The sequence below is a fragment of the Bos indicus x Bos taurus genome, chromosome 15 (assembly GCF_003369695.1).
Source record: "Bos indicus x Bos taurus breed Angus x Brahman F1 hybrid chromosome 15, Bos_hybrid_MaternalHap_v2.0, whole genome shotgun sequence".
Lineage (NCBI taxonomy): Eukaryota > Metazoa > Chordata > Mammalia > Artiodactyla > Bovidae > Bos > Bos indicus x Bos taurus.
This window is the reverse complement of record NC_040090.1, coordinates 30,957,758-30,980,263: the sequence shown is the minus strand read 5'-3', so window position 1 is coordinate 30,980,263 and position 22,506 is coordinate 30,957,758. Positions and strand designations below refer to the sequence as shown.

General features: G+C 38.8%; 1 protein-coding gene across 6 annotated transcripts in view; it reads right to left on the bottom strand.

The window, feature by feature from the left end:
- FAM168A (family with sequence similarity 168 member A) overlaps positions 1 to 22,506 on the bottom strand; it is a 202,341-nt gene that overhangs the window by 147,824 nt on the left and 32,011 nt on the right. Inside the window, exon 2 of one of the 6 annotated variants that reach the window (XM_027562954.1) lies at positions 2,372 to 2,423. The exons of 4 other annotated variants lie outside the window; for them this stretch is intronic. The gene's annotated coding sequence lies outside the window, so the exon portion shown is untranslated. The remainder of the gene's footprint in view (positions 1 to 2,371; positions 2,424 to 22,506) is intronic. One more of the 6 variants, XM_027562955.1, reaches the window with a different exon arrangement.

The following is a 22,506-nucleotide window of genomic DNA, read 5'->3' as shown; positions in this document are numbered from 1 at the left end:
ACTTCTTTCAAATACTGGAAAAATCCACAACTCAGCAAAAATGAAAACAAAGACACTTTCAAAATTCATCACACTTTTGGTGACAAATTAATATATCCCCTTTACATAAAAATATAAAATATACTCTTTGTATTAAAAATAGTCATTTAGTACATTTTCTGAACATCTATTAAGGGTTAGGAGTTAAAGAAAAAGAAATAAGTTATACTGGCAGACAGAAATTTAAATTGGAATAATACAAAGTACTATGTGCTCTATGATAAAGAGAAGTACCAGAAACTATGAAGAACACAAAAGGAGAGGCTCAGAACCCCGTGGTGAAATGTGGCATAGGGTGAGGGAATCACAAGGGAGGCTGCTTAGAAATGAGCCCAAGCTACACTCTGAAAGGAAATTAAAAGGTTGGGAGATGAAGAATGGGTGAGAGAGTGTCACAAACAGAGACAACAGCATTGATGAAGGTACAGGAATTTAACTTGACAGTAAATGTCAAGTAGCTTGGGCTGGCTGAAACAACATGAAAAAGATGACTTGAGGCTAATGAGGCAGACAGAGACCAAACCATGAAAAAGTTCTGCAAGCTAAACTAAGGAGCCTGAATTTTATCCTCAAGGCTATGGGAAACCTCTGAAAATTTTAATAAAGGAAATAAGAGTGAAAATCTACGTTTAACAAAGCTCACAGAGCAGCAATATGGAAGATGATCTGGGGGAGGTGAGACAGAAGCGGGGAGACCAGGCAGGAAGTTGCTGCAAAACGTGAAGAGATGGTATATTTTACCACAATCTTTTTTTTTTTTTCAAAAATGGCAAGAAAAAAGTGACGAGACAGGGCTCATCTGATGCAAATAGTTTTAAACACAACCTGTTTTAAATGGGTCTCTCCATTAGTCTATGCCTCTCAAAGTTATAACTCCATGGTTCAATTATATAGAACAACTACAAAAGCAACTGTTGAAGTCAGTTACATAAACTCTAAAAAAACTATACTCATTCTTTTTACTTAATAGCCATTCTGGACTTCAAACTAAAACTGAACATTTTTCTCTTTTCTACCACATAACAATCCTGTAAAACCATTTCACCCAGCTGAGCACATCTGTGCAGTGTGCAACAAGTGTGAACAATTTAACAGGAGTTTAATGAAACATTTCCTATTCTTTATTGGAGAAAAATATTTAACAATCTACATGGCAACATCAGGTTGCAAACTGACATTTTTAAATTAGTTTAAAAATATGCACATGCCAATTTAAAATCCCATCTGGTTTCATGGTGCAGCTGTCCTGAATGAATATAACATTTTCAGTTATTAGGCACTTGGCTAAAGCATTCAGAAGTGCCATGTGCCATCAACGAACAGCAAGAGCCACTACTATGGTACTTAAAAAGTACCTACATAGTCACACTGGTATGAGAGGATTACTTTGTCCTGGAAAGGTGGGGACATGTAGGGAAATGGAAGACATAATCTCACAATTTTAAGGAATTATCTTTCATTTTACCTCCAATTCTCTTAAAAGGCAATCAACCCTGATATCTCTGATCCCATAATTCCTTAGCCTAAAGAGCTTTACCCACCCTCCTGCTTTGAACCAACAAAATCATAAAAACCAAGACTAAAAGTGGGTTCAATTCCAACTCTACTTCTTATAAACTATATGAACTTATTAGCACATTTCTTAATATTCCTGAGACTCTATTTCCTTAGGTACAAAAGATACTCCCCTAAACCTTCAGAGTTGTGGTGAGGATGAAAGAAAATATACATCAAATATTTATGGAACATTTGGTTCATGTGGGCATTCACTAAATGGTAACTATTTTTATACTCTCCTTTGTACCTCACTATAATTTGTAGAGAACAGTAATTATGCACCTACCTTAAAAGTTTACTATGACAATTAAATGAATTAACATAGGTCACAGGCTCAGCACATGGTAGGAAACTGTTGTTTGTTGCTGTCATCATTACTACCAACACTGAATTACAACTTATTTGCTGTCTTCTTCCCTGTCTAATATTTAGCATAAAGCCACAATAAGTGAGGCTCATAAAGCCTCTGTTGACCAGCTGAATAAATAATGGATGACTGGCTGAATGAACTGAAGGCATCATAGTTCTGTGACAAGAGGCACACCTCTCTGAATTTATTACACAATTTTCACAAGTAGCTATTCAAAAAGAATGTATTGTGGGGGAAAAAAATTATAAGTTAACTTGTATAAAAATGAATCAAGATAAATAATTCTTTTTCTGTCCAGTAAACAAGTGTAGAAATATAAATCAATGCTGATACTTTCTTTAAAAAGAACAAAAAAAAGGATGTATTGTGAATTGACTAATCATACCAAGACTTGATTAATCTTACCAAACCTTGTGTGGCAAGTATTCTTGTAGGTCTGTCTCACAGATAAAGAACTCTGAAAGAGATTAAAGGTTAAGTAAGATCACTCAGCGGAGAAGGCAATGGCACCCCACTCCAGTACTCTTGCCTGGAAAATCCCATGGGTGGAGGAGCCTGGTAGGCTGCAGTCCATGGGGTCGCTAAGAGTCGGACACGACTGAGTGACTTCACTTTCACTTTTCACTTTCATGCATTGGAGAAGGAAATGGCAACCCACTCCAGTGTTCTTGCCTGGAGAATCCCAGGGACAGGGGAGCCTGACGGGCTGCCGTCTATGGGGTCGCACAGAGTCAGACATGACTGAAGCGACTTAGCAGCAGCAGCAGCAGCAGCAGCAGCAAGATCACTCAGCTAGAAGAGAAACAAGAATCTCCTTTGGTCTTTAAGAAACTAGTACTAGATGTTTCTTCTAATAGGGCTTCATCTCTTTCCATATTTTAAACATTTCTTATGAGACTGGTCAAGTTTTTCCATACCCTATGGTTTCAGGAAGAGACCTCTGCCTGAGTCAGAAGATGCCACTAATGAATGATGGGAGAATGAAGAAGGAATATGACCAAATATGGAGAAAGTCAGTATCTCTTCTTGAGAGAGAAGGAGCAAAAAAAGCCTGATTTTACTTGACCTGAAAAAAGACAAAGCAAGTAAGTCTGAAACTAACAAGAGAATAAAGTCCTACTATGAACAAATGAGGATACAGGACACTTAGAGGGTCAAATATGAAAGGCATTATGGGGGTTATGGGTACTCATACCCTCTTGTTCAAAGTATGACTAGGTACAGTCTTTTGGAGGAGCAGATACTCTTTCATTTAACAAATACTAACTGAGTCCCTGTAATGAACTAGGAGAACAATTTTGACAGTACACAGCAAGAACCTAAAAAAATTTACACCTTTATTCCAATTACTAGATTCCTACATTTTTATCTGAACAAAGCCAACAAAAAATACAGACCAAAATTTACAAATGTTTACCAATGTTACAATATCTAAAAATGGAAAGTAACCTAGATGTCCAACAATAAGATTATGAGTAAATAAGTCACATCATGCAATGCTATCAAATAGCATAGTCATAGATGCTGAACAAAAAATGTGACACTGAAAACTGCTTATAACCTAATATTAAATTTAAAAGCACTCCACAAACAGTATATATAATATGATTTTTATATAAAATAGGAAAAAAAAACTTTTAAAAAAATGCTGAAAATTTTCAAAGCTAATTTGTACATGGTATGCTGTAAGAAGAATATCCTATAGGGAGATGTTGCCAAGTTTTCAAATTTTCCATAATAGGCATTAAAAAGAAAAGAAAAAAAAAGGATAGAAGAGATTTACAGAAGAAAAGTGAGAATATTAAATACCATCAAGACTGATCAAAATCTTTAGATTCTCTGCTAGGTAAGAAGAATATAAAAGACATATTATATCTATACAAAAGGATTATGTTAATCCTAGGGAGAAATGACACAACTACAAGGGTGAATGAAACACAATGGGGGAGCAATAAAGAGGAAATCCAATCAGATTCCCAGGAGGTCACTTTCATTCCAGAATGTCCGTCAACAGCAAAGTCAAGTTCAGTGAATGAGGTGAGGAATGAAACTTGATGGCTGGGAGAAAATGGCAGAAATCCAACTAACATCTAATGCTAAAATCTGTGAGTTTCTTGGTGACATGGAACCCATTAATTATCATACAGTGTTTTAAAGGCCATGACAGAAGCCAGCAACAGAATGTGACAAAATAATCTAGAGAGGGTCCATAAAGGCTTTGTGGAAGACGACTAATTTAAAGGGAAAAGGCATGAACCTGGAGATAGGGTATAAGGGCATTCTAGGAAAAGGGGGCAGCCCAGAGAACAGAAACAATTTAACATGTCTGAGAAATTGCCATTCATTTTAGTGTTGCTAGGGTACAAAGTGCAAGGCAGGCAGTGGTAAAGACATGGCTGCAGAAGTCATCAGGGGCCTGTCTCAAAGGACCTGAATGCCTGAAATACTGTTAGCCAAGCAGCTGCACATGAACCAGTCAACCAGGGCACCAGTCCAGTAGGAGATCAGTCCAGCAAGAGAGACAGATAGCATTATGATAAAGATGAGGGAAAGGTGGTTAGCACAGAGAAAGTGAAAGTGAAAGTGAAGTCGTGTCCAACTCTTTGCGACCCTGTGGACTGTAGCCCACCAGACTCTTCCATCCATGGGATTCTCCAGGCAAGAATACTGGAGTGGGTTGCCATTTCCTTCTCCAGGGGATCTTCCCAACCCAGGGGCCGAACCCAGATCTCCCGCATTGCAGGCAGACGCTTTAACCTCTGAGCCACCAGAGAAGCAACCAACTCAGCCTCAGGGCTCATAAAAGGCCTCGAGAAAAGCTGCCAAAGTTGAAACCAAAGGAAAAATTGGTCTAAGGTTTCTGACATTCAAGATGGTAAGACACCACTGATACAAACTCTGGCCTGACATAACTCTGCAAATCAGAGCACCAGCCCATGCAAGACTTCCAAAGAGGGACCCATTCTCATCAGCAGAATGTAAGCTCCAAACACTTTGTCCTGTTCACTGCCATTTCTCCAACACTAAAAACAGTGAGCATGAAGACAGTACTCTATAAGTATTTGGAAAGAAAAAGAGAGGGGGGCTTTCTGTTATATTAAAAAGCAATGGGAAAAAGAGGGGAAGCAATGGGAAATTCACAATAATCAAAAGGTAGAAGCAATCTAAGTGTTCATTGACAGATGAATGGGTTTTAAAAAATGAGATATACATATAACTGAATAATTATTCAGCCATAAAAAGGAAGGACATTCTGACACATGCTACATCATGGATGAACCATGAAGACATGCTAAGTGAAAGCCACTCATAGAATCACAAAAACTGTATGATTCTAGGTATTTGTAAGAGGTACTTAGAGTAGTCAAATTCAGTTACAGAAAGTAGAGTAAGTAGTTGTTGGGGGCTGGAAGGAAAGGGAAACGGGGAGTTACTGTTTAATGAGCTTCAGGTGTGCAACACAAAACCATTCTGGAGATGGGTGGTAGGATGGTGGCACAACAATGTGAAAGTACTTAACGTCCCTAAATTGGACTCTTTAAAATGGTTAAAACAGTAAATTTTACATGTGTATATTTTACCACAATTTTTCAAAAATTACAAAATGCAAAAAAAATTAGTTACTTAAAGGGGAAACAAAGAAAAAATGGAATAAAGGATAAAGAAGTAAGAGTATAACTCTGAAGACTAAGGCCTACGCTTAGGAGCTTGAAGCCAAAGGAAAACAGCGATGTCTCCTCCATCCCTCCAACTGCCATTTTCATCTACATCCAATTTAGTAATTTTATATGCAACTGAGTCTCAATTAAAACAAATACTAAGCATAGAACTCCAAAGGGGTCACAAACAAGGAAACCCATGGTTATTCTGAGAGATGTGTTAATGAAAGTAGTCTCACTGACTTAACCCTGTTAATTGTTAGTAACAGCAAAAACAACTATCATGTACTTGAATGCTTAATATGCATGGGGCTCTATGGTTGGAACTTTATAAACATTAGCTCTAATCATAACAGTAATTCTGAAAGGTAAATGTTACATTTTTGTTTTTCTACTGACTTATTTAGGATGATATAAATGGTAAAGATGAAAATTCAGAATCTTGGTTAATCCGATTCCAAAATACTTTAAGAATGATCAGCTGTTGTCTCAAACCAGGTACCTCTCCTGTGCCTCTACTGGGTCCTAGGCCCCTGACCTACCCTCTTCTCCAGCTCTGCTAGAAGTTTCAGCTAGGAGTACCTAGATTGAGTCATTACCAAGTATTAATACTTTTCGAGGTAATCCCCAGTGGCCAGGCACTGAGCCACTAGAGGAGAAAAAAGAAGTGGCTCTCCACAGGTCTTTCAGACCTCAAATTGACCAAGCAGGACACAGACACTTAAGACATTTGTTAACAATGTTTCGTAAAGGAACATAAACTCTCTACTGGCACTGCCCAAGATATTGCTACTGCTTAACAATGTTTCACTGATTAATAGCTCCCCCAGATCAGCCCTATAAATAGTTCCAGTCTCCTTTTGGCCTATTTCCCTCATCCTCGCCCACTCCCAGCACCACCAAGTTCAAGGCTAATTTAAATAAGATCTTTTCTTTCTCCATATACCTGTGGCTCAGTGGTAAAGAATTTGCCTGCAGTCCAGGAGACCTGGGTTTGATCCCTAGGTCAGAAAGATCCCCTGATGAAGGGAATGGCTACCCACTCCAGTAGTCTTGCCTAGAAAATTTCATGGACAAAGGAGCCTTGAAGGCTAAGTCCATAAGGTTGTATAGAGTTGCGACTAAGCGACTATCACTTTCACTTTTCATACTTTTTAAAACATTCCAAACCTGTGGCCCAGTCCTCCATCTAGCTCTGCTGGGTGGTCTATTATCCAATGAACAGTTTTCAGGTGTGTCCAAGTACATTAAATAATTTACTCCTACAATAACTCTGAGATAAGTATTAATATCTCCTTTCAACCAAACTGATTCAGTTTACTCTAAATAAGTAGTAGAAAATAACCACCAGAAAGAGAGGCCACCTTTTAGGTATCATTTTTTTATTTTTTTAAACCAAGAAACTTTCTCAAAAGTTTCCAGTAGCATTATTGTCATATCTCGCTGGCCACAATTTGGACACATACCCAAAGTCATTCACTGGCAAGAAGCATGGGATTACCACTGCCAACTCACAAACTAATTCCTTGGGTTGGAATGGAAGTTGGCAAACACACAACCACCACAGGGCCCATCACCTTGAGGACACAAATATGAAACAACTGGGGAAGCAGGCTATCTTCAGACCCTCTTAGTATGTTTTCTTCAAGTCATAGGGACCCTGAAGACTCAAAGGGTAAGAACTGCTGGCCTGAAAAAAAGAGAACAGACATTTCACTAGAGTCCAGAGTCTGTGGCACATGCTCTGGAAGAGGATCTAGGGACTTTAGTTTCAGTAACAGTAACAAAATAGTACGAGTACTATTAGTATAGTAACTAGTACTAGTACTAGTTCTAAACTTAAAGTCTGCTAAGTATATGCTTTGCTAAGGGACTACCTCTCCCCAACACTCAGTTTCTCCTTCAGTAAAGGCAGACCACCTAGATAAGATTTTCAAACTGATCTTCAGCGTATTAAGAGTTATGAAAAGGTATTCAGACCAGAAGTAAATAGAAGAAGGGATACAAAGGAGCAGTGTTATAATCCCACTTAAATTAGCATAGCTCATTTGATCTCTTTGTATTGAGGCTCGTGTAATATTTGGTAGAAAAGGGTTCTAAGTGCTTAAAAAAATTTTTTTTAATTCTCTAAACTACACAATCAATAACATTTCTAGGTAAACAATCTATTTTTCAATAAACAGGTTATCAGCTGAACAAGCTCCCATTAATCATTTCACTATATTTCACTAAATTATGAATGACCTTCACAATGCAGAGCTTATTTTTATTTGATCTCTCAGCATCTTTTAGCACAGTTGCTCATTTTCTTCTAATTGAATCACTTGACTTCTGAATATCACATTCTCATAGTTTTCCTCCTAGCTCTCCGCTTGCCCCTTCAATGCCTGCTTTCCAAGTTTGTCCTCTTCTGCTCAGTGATTAAACGGTCAAGATTATACTATTCCCTATTCTTTTCTCATTCCATTCTCTCTCCCTAGACAATCTAATCCATGTCCATGACTTTATTTACCATCTAAACACCAAACATACAACAAATTTTCCTCTAGTCCTTACCTCTAAGTTCCAGGCACATTTATTTAACTGCCTACTCAACATCATCTGTCTGATGTCTTAAAATCACCTCAAATTCAACATGTCCAAAACCGAAGTCATAATATTCCATCGCAAGCCAGTCTCTTTCCAGTGCCTTCAAGTGAAAGGTACCACCACCTACCTCCTGGCGATTAAGCCAAGAACTTGGAGTCATTTTATCACTTCTCCTTTATCCCCAAGATATAATCCATTACACAGTTCTATCAATTCAACCTACTAAATACACCTGTAACATCCATTCAGTTCAGTTCAGTCACTCAGTTGTGTCCGACTCTGCGACCCTAAGGACTACAGCGTGCCAGGCCTCCCTGTCCATCACCAGCTCCCAGAGTTTACTCAAACTCTTGTCCATTGAGTCGGTGATGCCATGCAACCATCTCATCCTCTGCATCCCCTTCTCCTTGCCTTCAATCTTTCCCAGCATCAGAGTCTTTTCAAATGAGTCAGGTCTTCGCATCAAGTGATCAAAGTATCAGGTGGCCAAAGATTGCACAGTTCTATCAACTCAACCTACTAAATACATCTGGATGTATAGTGAGAGTTGGACTATAAAGAAAGCTGGGCACAGAAGAATTGATGCTTTTGAACTGTGGTGTTGGAGAAGACTCTTGAGAGTCCCTTGGACTGCAAGGAGATCCAACCAGTCCATCCTAAAGGAGATCAGTCCTGGATGTTCATTGGAAGGACTGATGTTGAAGCTGAAACTCCAATACTTTAGCCACCTGATGCGAAGAGCTGACTCACTGGAAAAGACCCTGATGCTGGGGGGAAAAAACTCTGGGAGTTGGTGATGGACAGGGAGGCCTGGTGTGCTGCACTACATGGGGTCACAAAGAGTCGAACACAACTGAGCAATTGAACTGAACTGAACTGAACTACATCTGTAACATTTCTCCACTCTGCCTACCATCCTCCTCATCCAACCTACCATCTTATCTGTCACATGGATCATACCTACGCAAGAGCATACCTGCACTGACTGATACTCCTCTGTAATTCTTTCTTTACATCACAAAGTGCTCTTTTCCAAATTCAGATTATGCAATTCTCTCTTGCATAAAACCCTGAAGCCCAAGGCACAGCGATCAGACAAGAAATATAAAATAAAATTAAAAGAATCCAAATTGGAAAAGAAGCAAAACTGTCACTGTTTGCAGATGACATGACACCAAACACAGAAAATATCCTAAAAACACCACCAAAAAACTACTAGCATGCATCAATAAATCTGGTAATGTTGCAGGATATAAAACTAAAATACAACAACAAACTATTAGAAACAGAAATTAAAGAAACAATCCCATTTACCATCACATCAAAATTAACAAAATAACTTATAAATCAATCTCACAAAGGAGGTCAAAGATCTGTACTGAAAAAACTATAAGACACAGATGAAAGAAACTGAAGACAACACAACAAAAGATACTGTGGGACTTCCCTGGTGGTGCAGTGGATAAGAATCCATGGCCAATGCAGGGGGCACGGGTTTGATCCCTGGTCCGGGAAGATTCCATATGCAGAGCATGTGCAGAGCAACTAAGCTGGTGCATCACAACTACTGCGCCCGTGCTCTATGGCCTACAAGCCACAACTACTGAGCCTGTGTGCCACAGCTACTGAAGCACACGCACCTACAGCCGTGCTCTCAACAAAAGAAGTCACTGCGGTGAGAAGCCCTTCCGTCACAATGAAGAGCAGCCCTGTTCACTGCAACTAGAAAAAGGCTGCACAAAGCAACAAAGACCCAGTGCAGCCAAAAATAAATACAGTTTTTTAAAAGAAAGATATCGTGCTCATGTACTGGAAGGTTATTATTAAAATGACCATACTATCCAAGGCAATCTATAGACTCAATGCAATTCCCATACAAATATCAATGGCATTATTCACAGAACTAGAAAAATAATTCTAAAATTCATGAGGAAACATAAAAGATCTCAACTAGCCAAAGTAATCTTGAGAAACAAGAACAGAGGTGGCAGTGTCACACTCCCTGGCTTCACGGTGTATAAACTACAAGGCTCCAATCATCAAAAAAGTATGGTACAGGCACAGACACATAGTTAAAAGAAAAAGAACAGAGAACCCAGAAATAAACCCATATATTGTGGTCAACTAACATATGACAAATGAGGCAAGAATATACAATAGGGAAAGGATAGTCTCTCAATAAGTGGTGCTGGTAAAATTAACAGTTACATGCCAAAGAATAAAATTAGAACATTTTCTCACATTATATACAAAAATAAACTCAAAATGGATTAAAGACCTAAATGTGCAGCCAGAAAACTCCCAGAAGAAAACACAGGCAGAATACACTTTGACATAAATTGTAGCAGTATTTTTTTGGACCTATCTCCTAAGGCAAGGGAAACAAAGCAAAAAAAAAAAAAAAAAACAACTAATGTGATCTAACTGAATGCAGAGTTGCAAAGAATAGCAAGAAGAAATAAGAAAGTTCTAAAGTGAACAATGCAAAGAAATAGAGGAAAACAATAGAATGGGAAAGAATTTAGAGATCTCTTCAAGAAAATTAGAGACACTAAGAGAACATCTCATGCAAAGATAGGCACAATTAAGGACAGAAATGGTAAGGACCTAACAGAAGCAGAAGAGATTCAGAAGAGGTGGCAAGCATACAACTGAAGAACTATACAAAAAAGGTCTTAATGACCTGGATAACCATGATGGTATGGTCACAAATCTAGAGCCAGACATCCTGGAGTGTGAAGTCAGTGGGCCTTAGGAAGCATTACTACAAACAAAGCTAGTGGAGGTGATGGAATTCCAATGGAGCTATTTCAATCCTAAAAGATGATCCTGTTAAACTACTGCATTCAATATGCCAGCAAATTTGGAAAACTCAGCAATGGCCACAGGCCTGGCAAAGATCAGTTTTCATTAGAATCCCAAAGAATGTTAAAACTACCACACAATTGCACTCATTTCACAAGATAGCAAGGTAATGTTCAAAATCCTTCAAACTAGAATTTAACAGTATGTGAACAGAGACCTTTCAGATGTACAAGCTGGATTTAGAAAAGGCAAAGGAACCAGAGATCAAATTGCCAACATTCACTGGATCATAGAAAAATCAAGAGAATTCTAGAAAAACTTCTGCTTCACTGACTATGCTAAAACCTTTGATTGTTTGGGTGATCACAACAAATTATGGAAAATTCTTAAAGAGATGGTAATATCAAACCACCTTACCTGCCTCCTGAGAAACCTGTATGCAGGTCAAGAAGCAATAGTTAGACCTGGACATGGAACAACAGACTGGTTCAAAATTGGGAAAGGAGTACATCAAGGCTGTACATTGTCACCCTGCATATTTAATTTATATGCAGAGTATATCATGTGAAATGCCAGGCTAGATGAATCACAAGCTGGAATCAAGATTGCCAGGAGAAATATCAACATCCTCAGATATGCAGCTGATACCACCCTAATTGGCAGAAGGCAAAGAACTAAAGAGCCTCTTGATGAAGGTAAAAGAGGAGAGTGAAAAGCCTAGCTTAAAACAACATTCAAAAACCTAAGATCATGGCATCCCATCACTTCATGGCAAATAAATTTGGGAAAAAATGGAAAACAGTGACAGATTTTATTTTCTTGGGCTCCAAAATCACTGTGGACGGTGACTGCAGCCATGAAATTAAAAGAGGCATGCTCCTTGGAAGAAAAACTATGACAAATCTAGACAGAGTATCAAAAAGCAGAGACACGACTTTGCCAACAAAGGTCCATACAGTCAAAGCTATGGTTTTCCTGGATCTGAGAGTTGGACCATAAGAGAGGCTGACAGCCAAAGAATTGATCCTCTCGAACTGTGGTGCTAAAGAAGATTCTTGAGAGTCCCTTGGACAGCAAGGAGATCAAACCAGACAATCCTAAAGGAAATCAACCCTGAATATTCATTGAAAGACTGATACTGAGGCTGAAGCTCCAATACTTTGGCCACCTGATCCAAAGAGCAGACTCACTGGAAAAGATCCTTACGCTGGAAACGATTGAGGGCATGAGTAAAAGGAGGGCAACAGAGGATAAGTTGGATGGATGGCATCACCAACTCGATGGACATGAGTTTGAGCAAACTCCTGAAGATAGTGAAGAACAGGGAAACCTCGTGTGCTGCAGTCCACAGTCACAGGGTCTCAAAGAGTTGGACATGACTTCACAACTGAACAATAACAACATCATGACCTAATTAAACTTAAAAGCTTTTGCACAAAAGAGAAACATCAACAAAACGAAAATACAACCTACTGGATGAGAGAAAATATTTGCAAATGATATAACCAATAAGGGGTTAATATCCAAAATATATAAACAGTTGATACAATTCAATATAAAAAAAAAGAACAACCTGATTTAAAAATGGGCAAAAGATCTCAATAAAGATTTTCCCAAAGAAAGCATACAGATGGCCAACAGACATATGAAAACATGTTCGACAATGCTAATCATTAGTGTAATGCAAATTGAAACCACAATAAGATATCACCTCACATCTATCAGAATAGCTATCATAAAAAAGACCACAAATATCAAATGTTGGCAAGGAGGTAGAGAAACGGGAACCCTTGTACATTGTTTATGGGAATGTAAATTGGTGCAGCCACTGTGGAAGCTCCTCCAAAAACTAAAAATAGAAGTACCATGTGATCTGCAATTCCATTCCTGGGTATATAACCAAAAAAGAAACACTAATTCAATAAGATTCATACAGTCCAATATTCATAGCAGCATTATTTACAACTGCCAAAATATGGAAGCAACCTAAGTGTCCATCAACTGAGGAATAGATAAAGAAGATATGGTATAGATATACAATGGAATACTACTCAGCCATAAAAAAGAAATTTGTCATTTGCAGCAACACAGATGGTCTTGGAAGGCATTATGCATAGTGAAATAAGTCAGACAGAGAAAGACAAACACTGTATGTTATCACTTATATGTAGGATCTAAAAAATAAAACAAATGAATATAACAAAACATAAACAGACTCACAGATTTAAAGAACAAACTAGTGGTTACCAGTGGGGACAGAAAAGGAGGGAGAGGCAAGATAAGAGTAGGGGATTAAGAAGTACAAACTACTATGTACAAATAAATAAGCTATAAAGATATATTTTACAGAACAGGGAATATAGTCAATATTTTATAATAACATTTAAAAAATTTTAATGGTTTCCAATTATTCTCTGTATAAAGAAACACTTCAGGTCTTCTATGTTTCTTATTTATGTTTCCCCCTCTAGCTCTATACTTTGCAACAGGTTGTCCTTATTTCATTTTCTCAAATACACCAAGCTCTTTTCTATCACTGAGGCTTTATACAGGCTGTTACCTTTATCTAGAAGACTCTACTCACCATACTCCCCTGTCTTTGCCCCCAAAATGCCAACTTATCCTTCAGACTTCACATCTAATATCACTTCCTTAGAGAAGCTTTCACTTCTAACTTCTAACTAGGTCAGATTCCCATATGACATTTACCCACAGCAACATGAAGCAATAACTGACAGTACTTACCTTAGTTATAATTTTATATTCTGTGTATGATCATTTGATCAATGTCTCATTCATTAGACTATAAGCTCCTTAAGTTTATGGGAATGATGTCTGTTTTTGCTAACACAGTATCTATACTGCACAATGTTATACAATCTACAAGAAAGAGAGCCTAGACTGAAGCCCAAAAATCCAACAGCCTTTTTTTAGAAATGAAACAGCCAATCCTCAAATTCATATGGAATTACAAGCAGCTCAAATATTAATAGCCAAAACAATCTTGAAAAGGAAGAACAAAGCTGGAGAACTCAAGTCTCAATTTCAAAACTGACTACAAAACTAGAGCAGACAAAACAACATGGTACCGGCATAAGGGGAAACAGATTGATGAAACAGAATTGAGTCCAGAAGTAAATCCAAACATCAATGGCCACTTGATTTTCAGCAAAGATGTCAAGACCAATCCATGGGGAAAGACTACTGTCTTCCACAAATGACACCAGGACAACTGCATATTTATTAATACATGCAAAAGAATGAAGCTAGATGCTCAGCTCATACCATACATAAAAATTAACTCAAATTAGTGACTTAATATGAAAGTCAAAACCGTAAAACTCTTAAAAGAAAACGGGTAAATCTTCATGATCCTAGATTTGGCAATGAATTCTTAGATATAATACCAAAAGCATGAGTAAAAAAGAAAACACAGACAAACTGGACTTCAGAAAATTAAAAGATTTTTGTGCAAAAAAAGGGCATGATCAAGAAAGTGAAATGACAACCTACATAATGAGAGAATATATTTAAAAATCACATATCTGACAAAGGTCTGATATTCAGAATATAAAAAGAATGTTTATAATTCAACAACCAAAAGACTATCCAATTTAAAAATGGTTTAAGAACTTCAATAAATATTTATCTAAAGATATATAGATGGCTAACAAGCACATGAAAAGATGCTCAACTCATTAGTTACAATGAAAATGCAAATCAAAACCATGAGATACTACACCACATCCAATAACATGGCCATTGAAAAAAAAGGATAATAAAAGAAATGTTAGCAAGGATGTGGAGATACTTGAACCCTCATACATTGTTGCTGGGAATGTTATGTGGTGCAACTATTACAGAAAATAGTTTGGCAGCTCAACAAATTAAATAATTACTATATGAGGTAGATATAGACCCCAAAGAACTGAAAACAAGTACTCAAACAATACACATACCCACAAGTTCACAGCAGTACTACTCACAATAATCAAATGGTAGAAACAACCGAAATGTCCATCAACAGGAGAATGGATAAATAAATTGTGCCATATCCGTACGTGTAATATTGCTAACTGCTGCTAAGTCGCTTCAGTCGTGTCCGACTCTGTGCAACTCCATAGACGGCAGCCCACCAGGCTCCCCTGTCCCTGGGATTCTCCAGGCAAGAATACTGGAGTGGGTTGCCATTTCCTTCTCCAATGCATGAAAGTGAAAAGTCAAAGTGAAGTCACTCAGTTGTGTCCGACTCTTAGCGACCCCATAGACTGCAGCCTACCAGGCTCCTCCGTCCATGGGCTTTTCCAGGCAAGAGTACTGGAGTGGGGTGCCATTGCCTTCTCCGATAGTGTAATATTACTCAACTATAAAAAGAAATGAAGCACTGATGCATGCTGCAATGTGGATGAACCTCAAAAACACTACCCTAAGAGAAAGAAGCCAGAAACAAAAGGCCATATGGTATGACTTCATTTACATGAAATATCCAGAACAGGTAAATCCACTGAGACAGAAGCGGACTGGTGGCTTCCAGGGGCTGGCGGAAGGGAAGAATGGGGCATGACTACTTAATGGGTATGGATTTCTATTTGAGGTGATGAAAATGTTTTAGAACTAGATAGAAATATTTGTCAGCACTGTGAACGTACTAAATGACACAAGATTGTTCACTGTAAAATGGTTAACTTCATGTTATGAGAATTTCACCTCAGTCATTCATAATATAAGAGAATCCTCCCTTACAAACACATTCCCAAAATTTAGCTATGTATTGCCTTTTCTTCCCATGGCCCAAATTATAATAAAAGACAGAAGGCATTTCTTGATTTCTCATCAGGAAAGAAAATATCTCTAGGGAGCTGCCACAAATGAGAATATAAACAAAATCCTCAATTGCACTACACTAACACTAAATAAGTCCAAGTAGCTGTGTCTATAGAATTAGTTTCACTCAGCAAAGACCAGTGAAAGCACTGTTGCTAAGACACCTGTTGCTAGGATCTAGGAGAAAGGTAGCGACAAAGAGAAAACTAAAATACTGGGAAAAGTTTTAAACAGCTTTGCAGGTCTACATTTTTTAAAAAATGAAAATACACTGGAAATTCCCTGGTTGTCCAATGGTTAGGACTCTGTGTTTCTGCACAGGGCCCAGGTTTGATCCCTGGTTGGGCAACTAAGATCCTGCAAGCTGTGACATGCGGCCAAAAAAGAAAAAAAGTATGTTAAAAAAACTTAAGTGCAATAGGTACAAACAACAAATTTGAAAAGCTATCCTTGACTAAGGCTATCAACCCACCACTAAAAGACAAATATACCTTTAATCAAAGAAAAACTGAAAGAGGTTAAAGTGTTAGTTGCTCAATCATGTCGCCTCTTTGCAACCATGTGGACAATAGCCCGCCAGGCTCCTGTCCAAGGAATTCTCCAGGCAAGAATACAGGAGTGGATAACCATTCCCTTCTCCAAGGGATCTTCCTGACCCAGGGATCAAACCCTAGTCTTCTGCATTTCAGGTAGATTCTTTACCATCTGAGCCACCAAGGATGCCCCAAAGAAATACTACATACCTATTTAAATAGCTGAAATAAAACACAATGATAGGGGCTTCCCCAGTGGTCTAGTGGTTAATGCCTTGCAACACAGGGGACACAGGTTCAAGCCCTGGTCAGGGAAGATCTCACATGCCTCAGAGCAACTAAGCCCATGCAACTACTGAGCCCATGCTCTAGACCCCGCAGGCCACAGCTACCAAAGCCTGCATGCCCTAGAGCCTGCACTCTGCAATAAGATAAGCCACTGCAACAAGAAGCCTGTGCACCACAGGTAGAGAGTAGCCCCAGGGAACAAAACTAGAGACTAGCCCCTGACCAACAATGAGACCCAGTACAGCCAAAAATAATTTAAAAAAAAAAAAAAAAAAAAAAAAACCCACACACACAATACTACTACTAAATGCTGGCAAGGAAGCAGAGAAACTGGATTTCTCATACATTGCTGATGGGAATGTAAAGTTGTACAGTCATTCTAGAAAATATAGGTTGGTAGTTTCTTATAAAATTAAACATGCACTTACTATACAACCCAGCAATCACACCCTTGGGTATTTATCCCAGAGAAATAAAAACACAAAAGCCTGTATACAAATGCTTATAGCAGATTTATTTGTAATAGCAAAAGCCTGGAAACAACCCAAATGTTCTTCAAAAGGTGAGTGGTTAAATATGGTTAAATAAACACCAGTACCTCAACAGAATTACAGGTAAATAAACACCAGTACATCAACACATGAGCTCCCCGTGGCTCAGTAGTAAAGAATCCACCTGCAACAGAGGAGATCAGGGTTCGATCCCTGGATTGGGAAGATCCCTTGGAAAAGGAAGTGGCAACCCACTCCAGTATCCTTGCCTGGAAAATCCCATGAATAGAGAAGCCTGGCAGGCTACAGTCCATGGGGTCACAAAAGAGTCGGACAGGACTTAGTGACTAAAACAACAACAACATCCATACAATGGAATTCTATTCAGAGAAAAAGAACAACAAAATATGACACACACAACAATCTAACTCTCAAGGGCATTCTGCTTAATGAAGTCAATCTCATATTTATATATTATGTGATTCTATTTATATGTCATTCTCAAAATCACAAAACTAGTTTACAAATGGAGATGATAGGAATAGGCTGAAGCAGAGAAGGAAACGTGTGCACAAATTTAAAGGGACTAGTACAAGGAGTTCCTTTGAGGTGACAGAACAACTCTGTATCTCGACTGTGGTGGCTACTACACAAATCTATACATGGGATAGACCTACACACACACAAACACACAAAGGAATGCATGTTAAAAAAAAAAAAGAAAAAAAAAGAATGAATGAGGTCTGTAGTCTAGTAAACATATTGTACCAATGTCAATAACCTGGTTTTGACATTTTCTTCATTATATAAGATGTCATCAACAGGGAAAGTTGGTAGGTTACACAGGACTCTATGTCTATTTTTGCAATTTTCTATTAGTCTACAATTATTTCAGAATAAAAAGCTTTTTTGTTGTTAAGTAATACAATTCTGAAGCTCCAATACTTTGACCACCTGATGCGAAGAGCCAACTCATTGGAAAAGACCCTTTCTAATGAAGCTGGAAAGACTGAAAGGAGGAGGAGAAGGGGAAGACAGAGGATAAGATGGTTGGGTGGCATCACTGACTCAATGGACATGAGTTTGAGCAAACTCCAGGAGACAGTGAAGGACAGGGAAGTCTGGTGTGCTGCAGTCCCTGGGGTCGCAGAGAGTCGGACACGAATGCGTGACTGAACAACAACAACAAACACAATTCAACAAACGTTTACTGAAAATCTACAATAAATATGTCAGGTGTTGTGTAAGGATATTCTGTAGTGTAATATAATTCATCAAAAAAACTATATCAGACAAGAGCATAGTAGACAGTTTCAATTTTTATATCCCTGGCTTACCCACTTTAAAATTAAGATACTTTTTGCTGAGACTAATCTATTGATTTTCTTTAATATGGAAACTATCCTAAACTCAATTTATTATTAACATACTTAAGAAGTACATTATTATCTCCACATGTCAAAGCACATTTTTAATACCATTAATAAGGATATCAGGAGCTGACAGATGTATCACCAGCTCTCCTTTTTCCAGTGATGAGACTGAAAAGTGCAGAAACATGTAAGCTAAGGAAAAAGTCATTTCGGAAAAAAGAAAGAGGAGAAAGTATGTTTGAACATATAGGAGATACAGTAGCTTCTTAGAGTATATGCATCCTGGGAAATGGAACTTAGCAGACCACAAAGGAGGGTCTTGGCAGAAGGTGTAACTGGTATAGAGAAATGAGGAGCCTCTGAGTCCTGAAAGGGGGAAGAGGTTGAAACCTATCCTGCAACAGAAATGTCTGGATTACCTATGTGTTTGAATGGTCTGAGCTCATATATGAAGTTCCCATTCCAGCCAGACAGGCTTAACTGATGGACTCCCAATATTCCCACAGCTCTGCATGGGGAGCCTTTCCTGGTTACCCTAGCCAAAAGAGGTCTCCCCCTCCTTGGAGCTTCTATATTCACAGAAGTGTAGATTAATCCCACCTGTGGGAACTGGAATCTGCCTACAATGCAGGAGACCTGGGTTCAATCCCAGGGTTGGGAAGATCCCCTGGAGAAGAAAATGGCAACCCACTCCAGTATTATTGCCTGAAGAATTCCATGGACAGAGGAGCCTCGTAGACTATAGTCCATGGCTCAGAAACAGTCGGTCAAAACTGAGTGACCAACACTTCACTGGGAACTTACCCTATACTACCTTAAACTATAGCCTGCACATTTTAAGCCATCTCCCCTAAGGGCAGGTCCTTACAAGAAGGTACTATATTAAAAATGGACGGAAACATGTAAACAAAGAGCATTTGGCTCAGGTTTCTTGCCAATATGGTTATGTGTATGCTGTTCCCTATGCCTGAATGATAAACTTATTGAATGTTAAACAAAAAACTGTTTTGTGTTCTCCTTTTATTATTATTATTTTGACAGCGCTGTGCGGCTTGAGGGATATTAGTGCCCTAACCAGAGATCAAACCTGGACCCACATCAGTCAAAGTGCAGAGTCCGAACCACTGGACTGCCAGGCAACTTCCTTGTTTTCTACTTTTAAAAGTTATTTTTATTTCTGATGACTTTTTTGGTCATTGGGAAAGGTTTCTAGGAAATTTTCTAGGAAAATCCAGAAGTAAATTTGGAGCTCACCTACAGCAAGCAGGAAGACACATATATTATTCCATTTTTATTATAACTGAAAAATGTCCTTTTTATTAAGTTGTAACCTATCCTAAATCCTTTGTAGAATGAACACAAAGACTACACAAATTTGGTTAATATTATATCCTGAATAAGTATATTAAAATTATGGCATACAAGATTGGAAATGGTCAAGCCATTCACTTAAAAGAAAAATCCATAAACCAAAGTCTTTATCAGGCCTCCTTCCATTACTAAAATTACTTTATTCTTATATCTGTATAATTTAAACAAGGGGTAAAAAGTGACACTCCACTCACTTTAAACAATAAAAATAAAATTTTTGGATAACTTAAGTATCCTCTTCTATGAATCCTGCTTTGAGGTTCAATACTGCAATATAGTCTTTGGGAAGGACTGTAATAGAGAATACTACAGGGGAATATTTACAGGTGTATGACCTCTGCTGCTGCTAAGTCGCTTCAGTCGTGTCCGACCCTGTATGACCCCAGAGACCGCAGCCCACCAGACTCCCCTGTCCCTGGGATTCTCCAGGCAAGAACACTGGAGTGGGTTGCCATTTCCTTCTCCAGTGCATGAAAGTGAAAAGTGAAAGTGAAGTCACTCAGTCGTGTCCAACCCTCAGCGACCCCATGGACTGCAGCCTTCCAGGCTCCTCCCTCCATGGGATTTTTCCAGTCAAGAGCACTGGAGTAGGGTGCCATCGCCTTCTCCAGGGGTATGACCTCTAGTCACCTCTTTGACCCTCATCATCAATGGGGAGAGTAGTACTTACTTTGAAGGGCTCTTCTGGAGATTACATAAGACAATATATGCAAATCATCTAGTAGGTATGAAGGAGAAAACAGACAGAACAGGCTCCATCTTGAAAGCAGGACTCCATCTTGGGCTGGACTGTGGACTTTGAGCTATATGCCCAGTATCGATGGAAACGACATACCAACTGGAAAACCAGGCCCCCTGGATGGAAGAGCCCCAGGGCTCGTACCTAGACTCTCCGTTGCCTAAAAGAATACCCTAATTATCTGTGTAACTGAATAGAATCATAAATTCTATTATGTTTATTGGGGTATGACCACAGGCCTACTGATAATTGTCCACTGTTAACTACCTAGGCTTAAGGCATATGAATCACAGGTTAACTTTGATTATATCTTTCTTTTCCTTTGTTCAGACTAATTTCAGGGAATTTGGGGAGGTGGATTTGGACATGTACACTTAGGGTATATAAGGTTTTCAGAAAAACTGGCCAGGGTCCTTGGCTAAGAAGAGACTCTGCCTTGGGCCCGCCGGTGTAATAAACTGCACTCCACTATCTGCATTGTCCTTCTGAGTGAGTTAGTTTCCCAGAACACGTGGCTACAACAGGTACTCAATAAACAGTATCATGGAATCAAGATTGCCAGGAGAAATATCAATAACCTCAGACATGCAGACACCACCACCCTTATGGCAGAAAGTGAAGAGGAACTAAAAAGCCTCTTGATGAAAGTGAAAGAGAAGAGTGAAAAAGTTGGCTTAAAGCTCAACATTCAGAAAACTAAAATCATGGCATCTGGTCCCATCACTTCATGGCAAATAGATGGGGAAACAGTGGAAACAGTGTCAGACGTTTTTTGGGGGTTCTAAAATCACTGCAGATGGTGACTGCAGCCATGAAATTAAAAGATGCTTATTCCTTGGAAGGAAAGTTATGACCAACCTAGATAGCATATTCAAAAGCAGAGACATTACTTTGCCAACAAAGGTTCGTCTAGTCAAGGCTATGGTTTTTCCTGTGGTCATGTATGGATGTGAGAGTTGGACTGTGAAGAAGGCTGAGCGCCCAAGAATTGATGCTTTTGAACTGTGGTGTTGGAGAAGACTCTTGAGAATCCCTTGGACTGCAAGGAGATCCAACCAGCCCATTCTGAAGGAGATCAGCTCTGGGATTTCTTTGGAAGGAATGACGCTAAAGCTGAAATTCCAGTACTTTGGCCACCTCATGCGAAGAGTGGATTCATTGGAAAAGACCCTGATGCTGGGAGGGATTGGAGGCAGGAGGAGAAGGGGATGACAGAGGATGAGATGGCTAGATGGCATCACTGACTCGATGGACGTGAGTCTGAGTGAACTCCAGGAGTTGGTGATGGACAGGGAGGCCTGGCGTGCTGCGATTCATGGGGTCGCAGAGTCGGACATGACTGAGCGACTGATCTGATCTGATCTGAACAGCTATCTAACAGGTAGTGCTATTAGCTAAGTTTAAAGATAATTTACATACAATGCCTACACATTGTCTGGCCTAAAGCAAGTATGCAATAAATTATAGCTGTTATTGTCATTGTTAATAGGCATTCATGAGTGCCCACTATTCTCCCAACACTGTGCTAAGCACTTAGTGAAACAATAGGTATAGATGCAGCCCCACTTTTAGAGAAAACAAGTTAACCGTTACATATAATCACATAATTAAATGGTAAATTATTTGGCATAGACTAAGTGCTGAAAGAGACCAGAAAGCTTCCTCCTCTATTAATTCATAGAAACTTCTTGAATCGGGTAGGGCAGAAATTACTATTCTCATTTTATCAAAAAAAAAGAGACTAAGAAAGAAAAAAATCCCTGTTCATGTTCATAGAGATCACTGATGTATTTAACAAATTCTAGGCCACAAACTTTGCTAGATGCAGAACAGAAACAGATCAGTTAAAGCTCTTTCCATTGTAAATG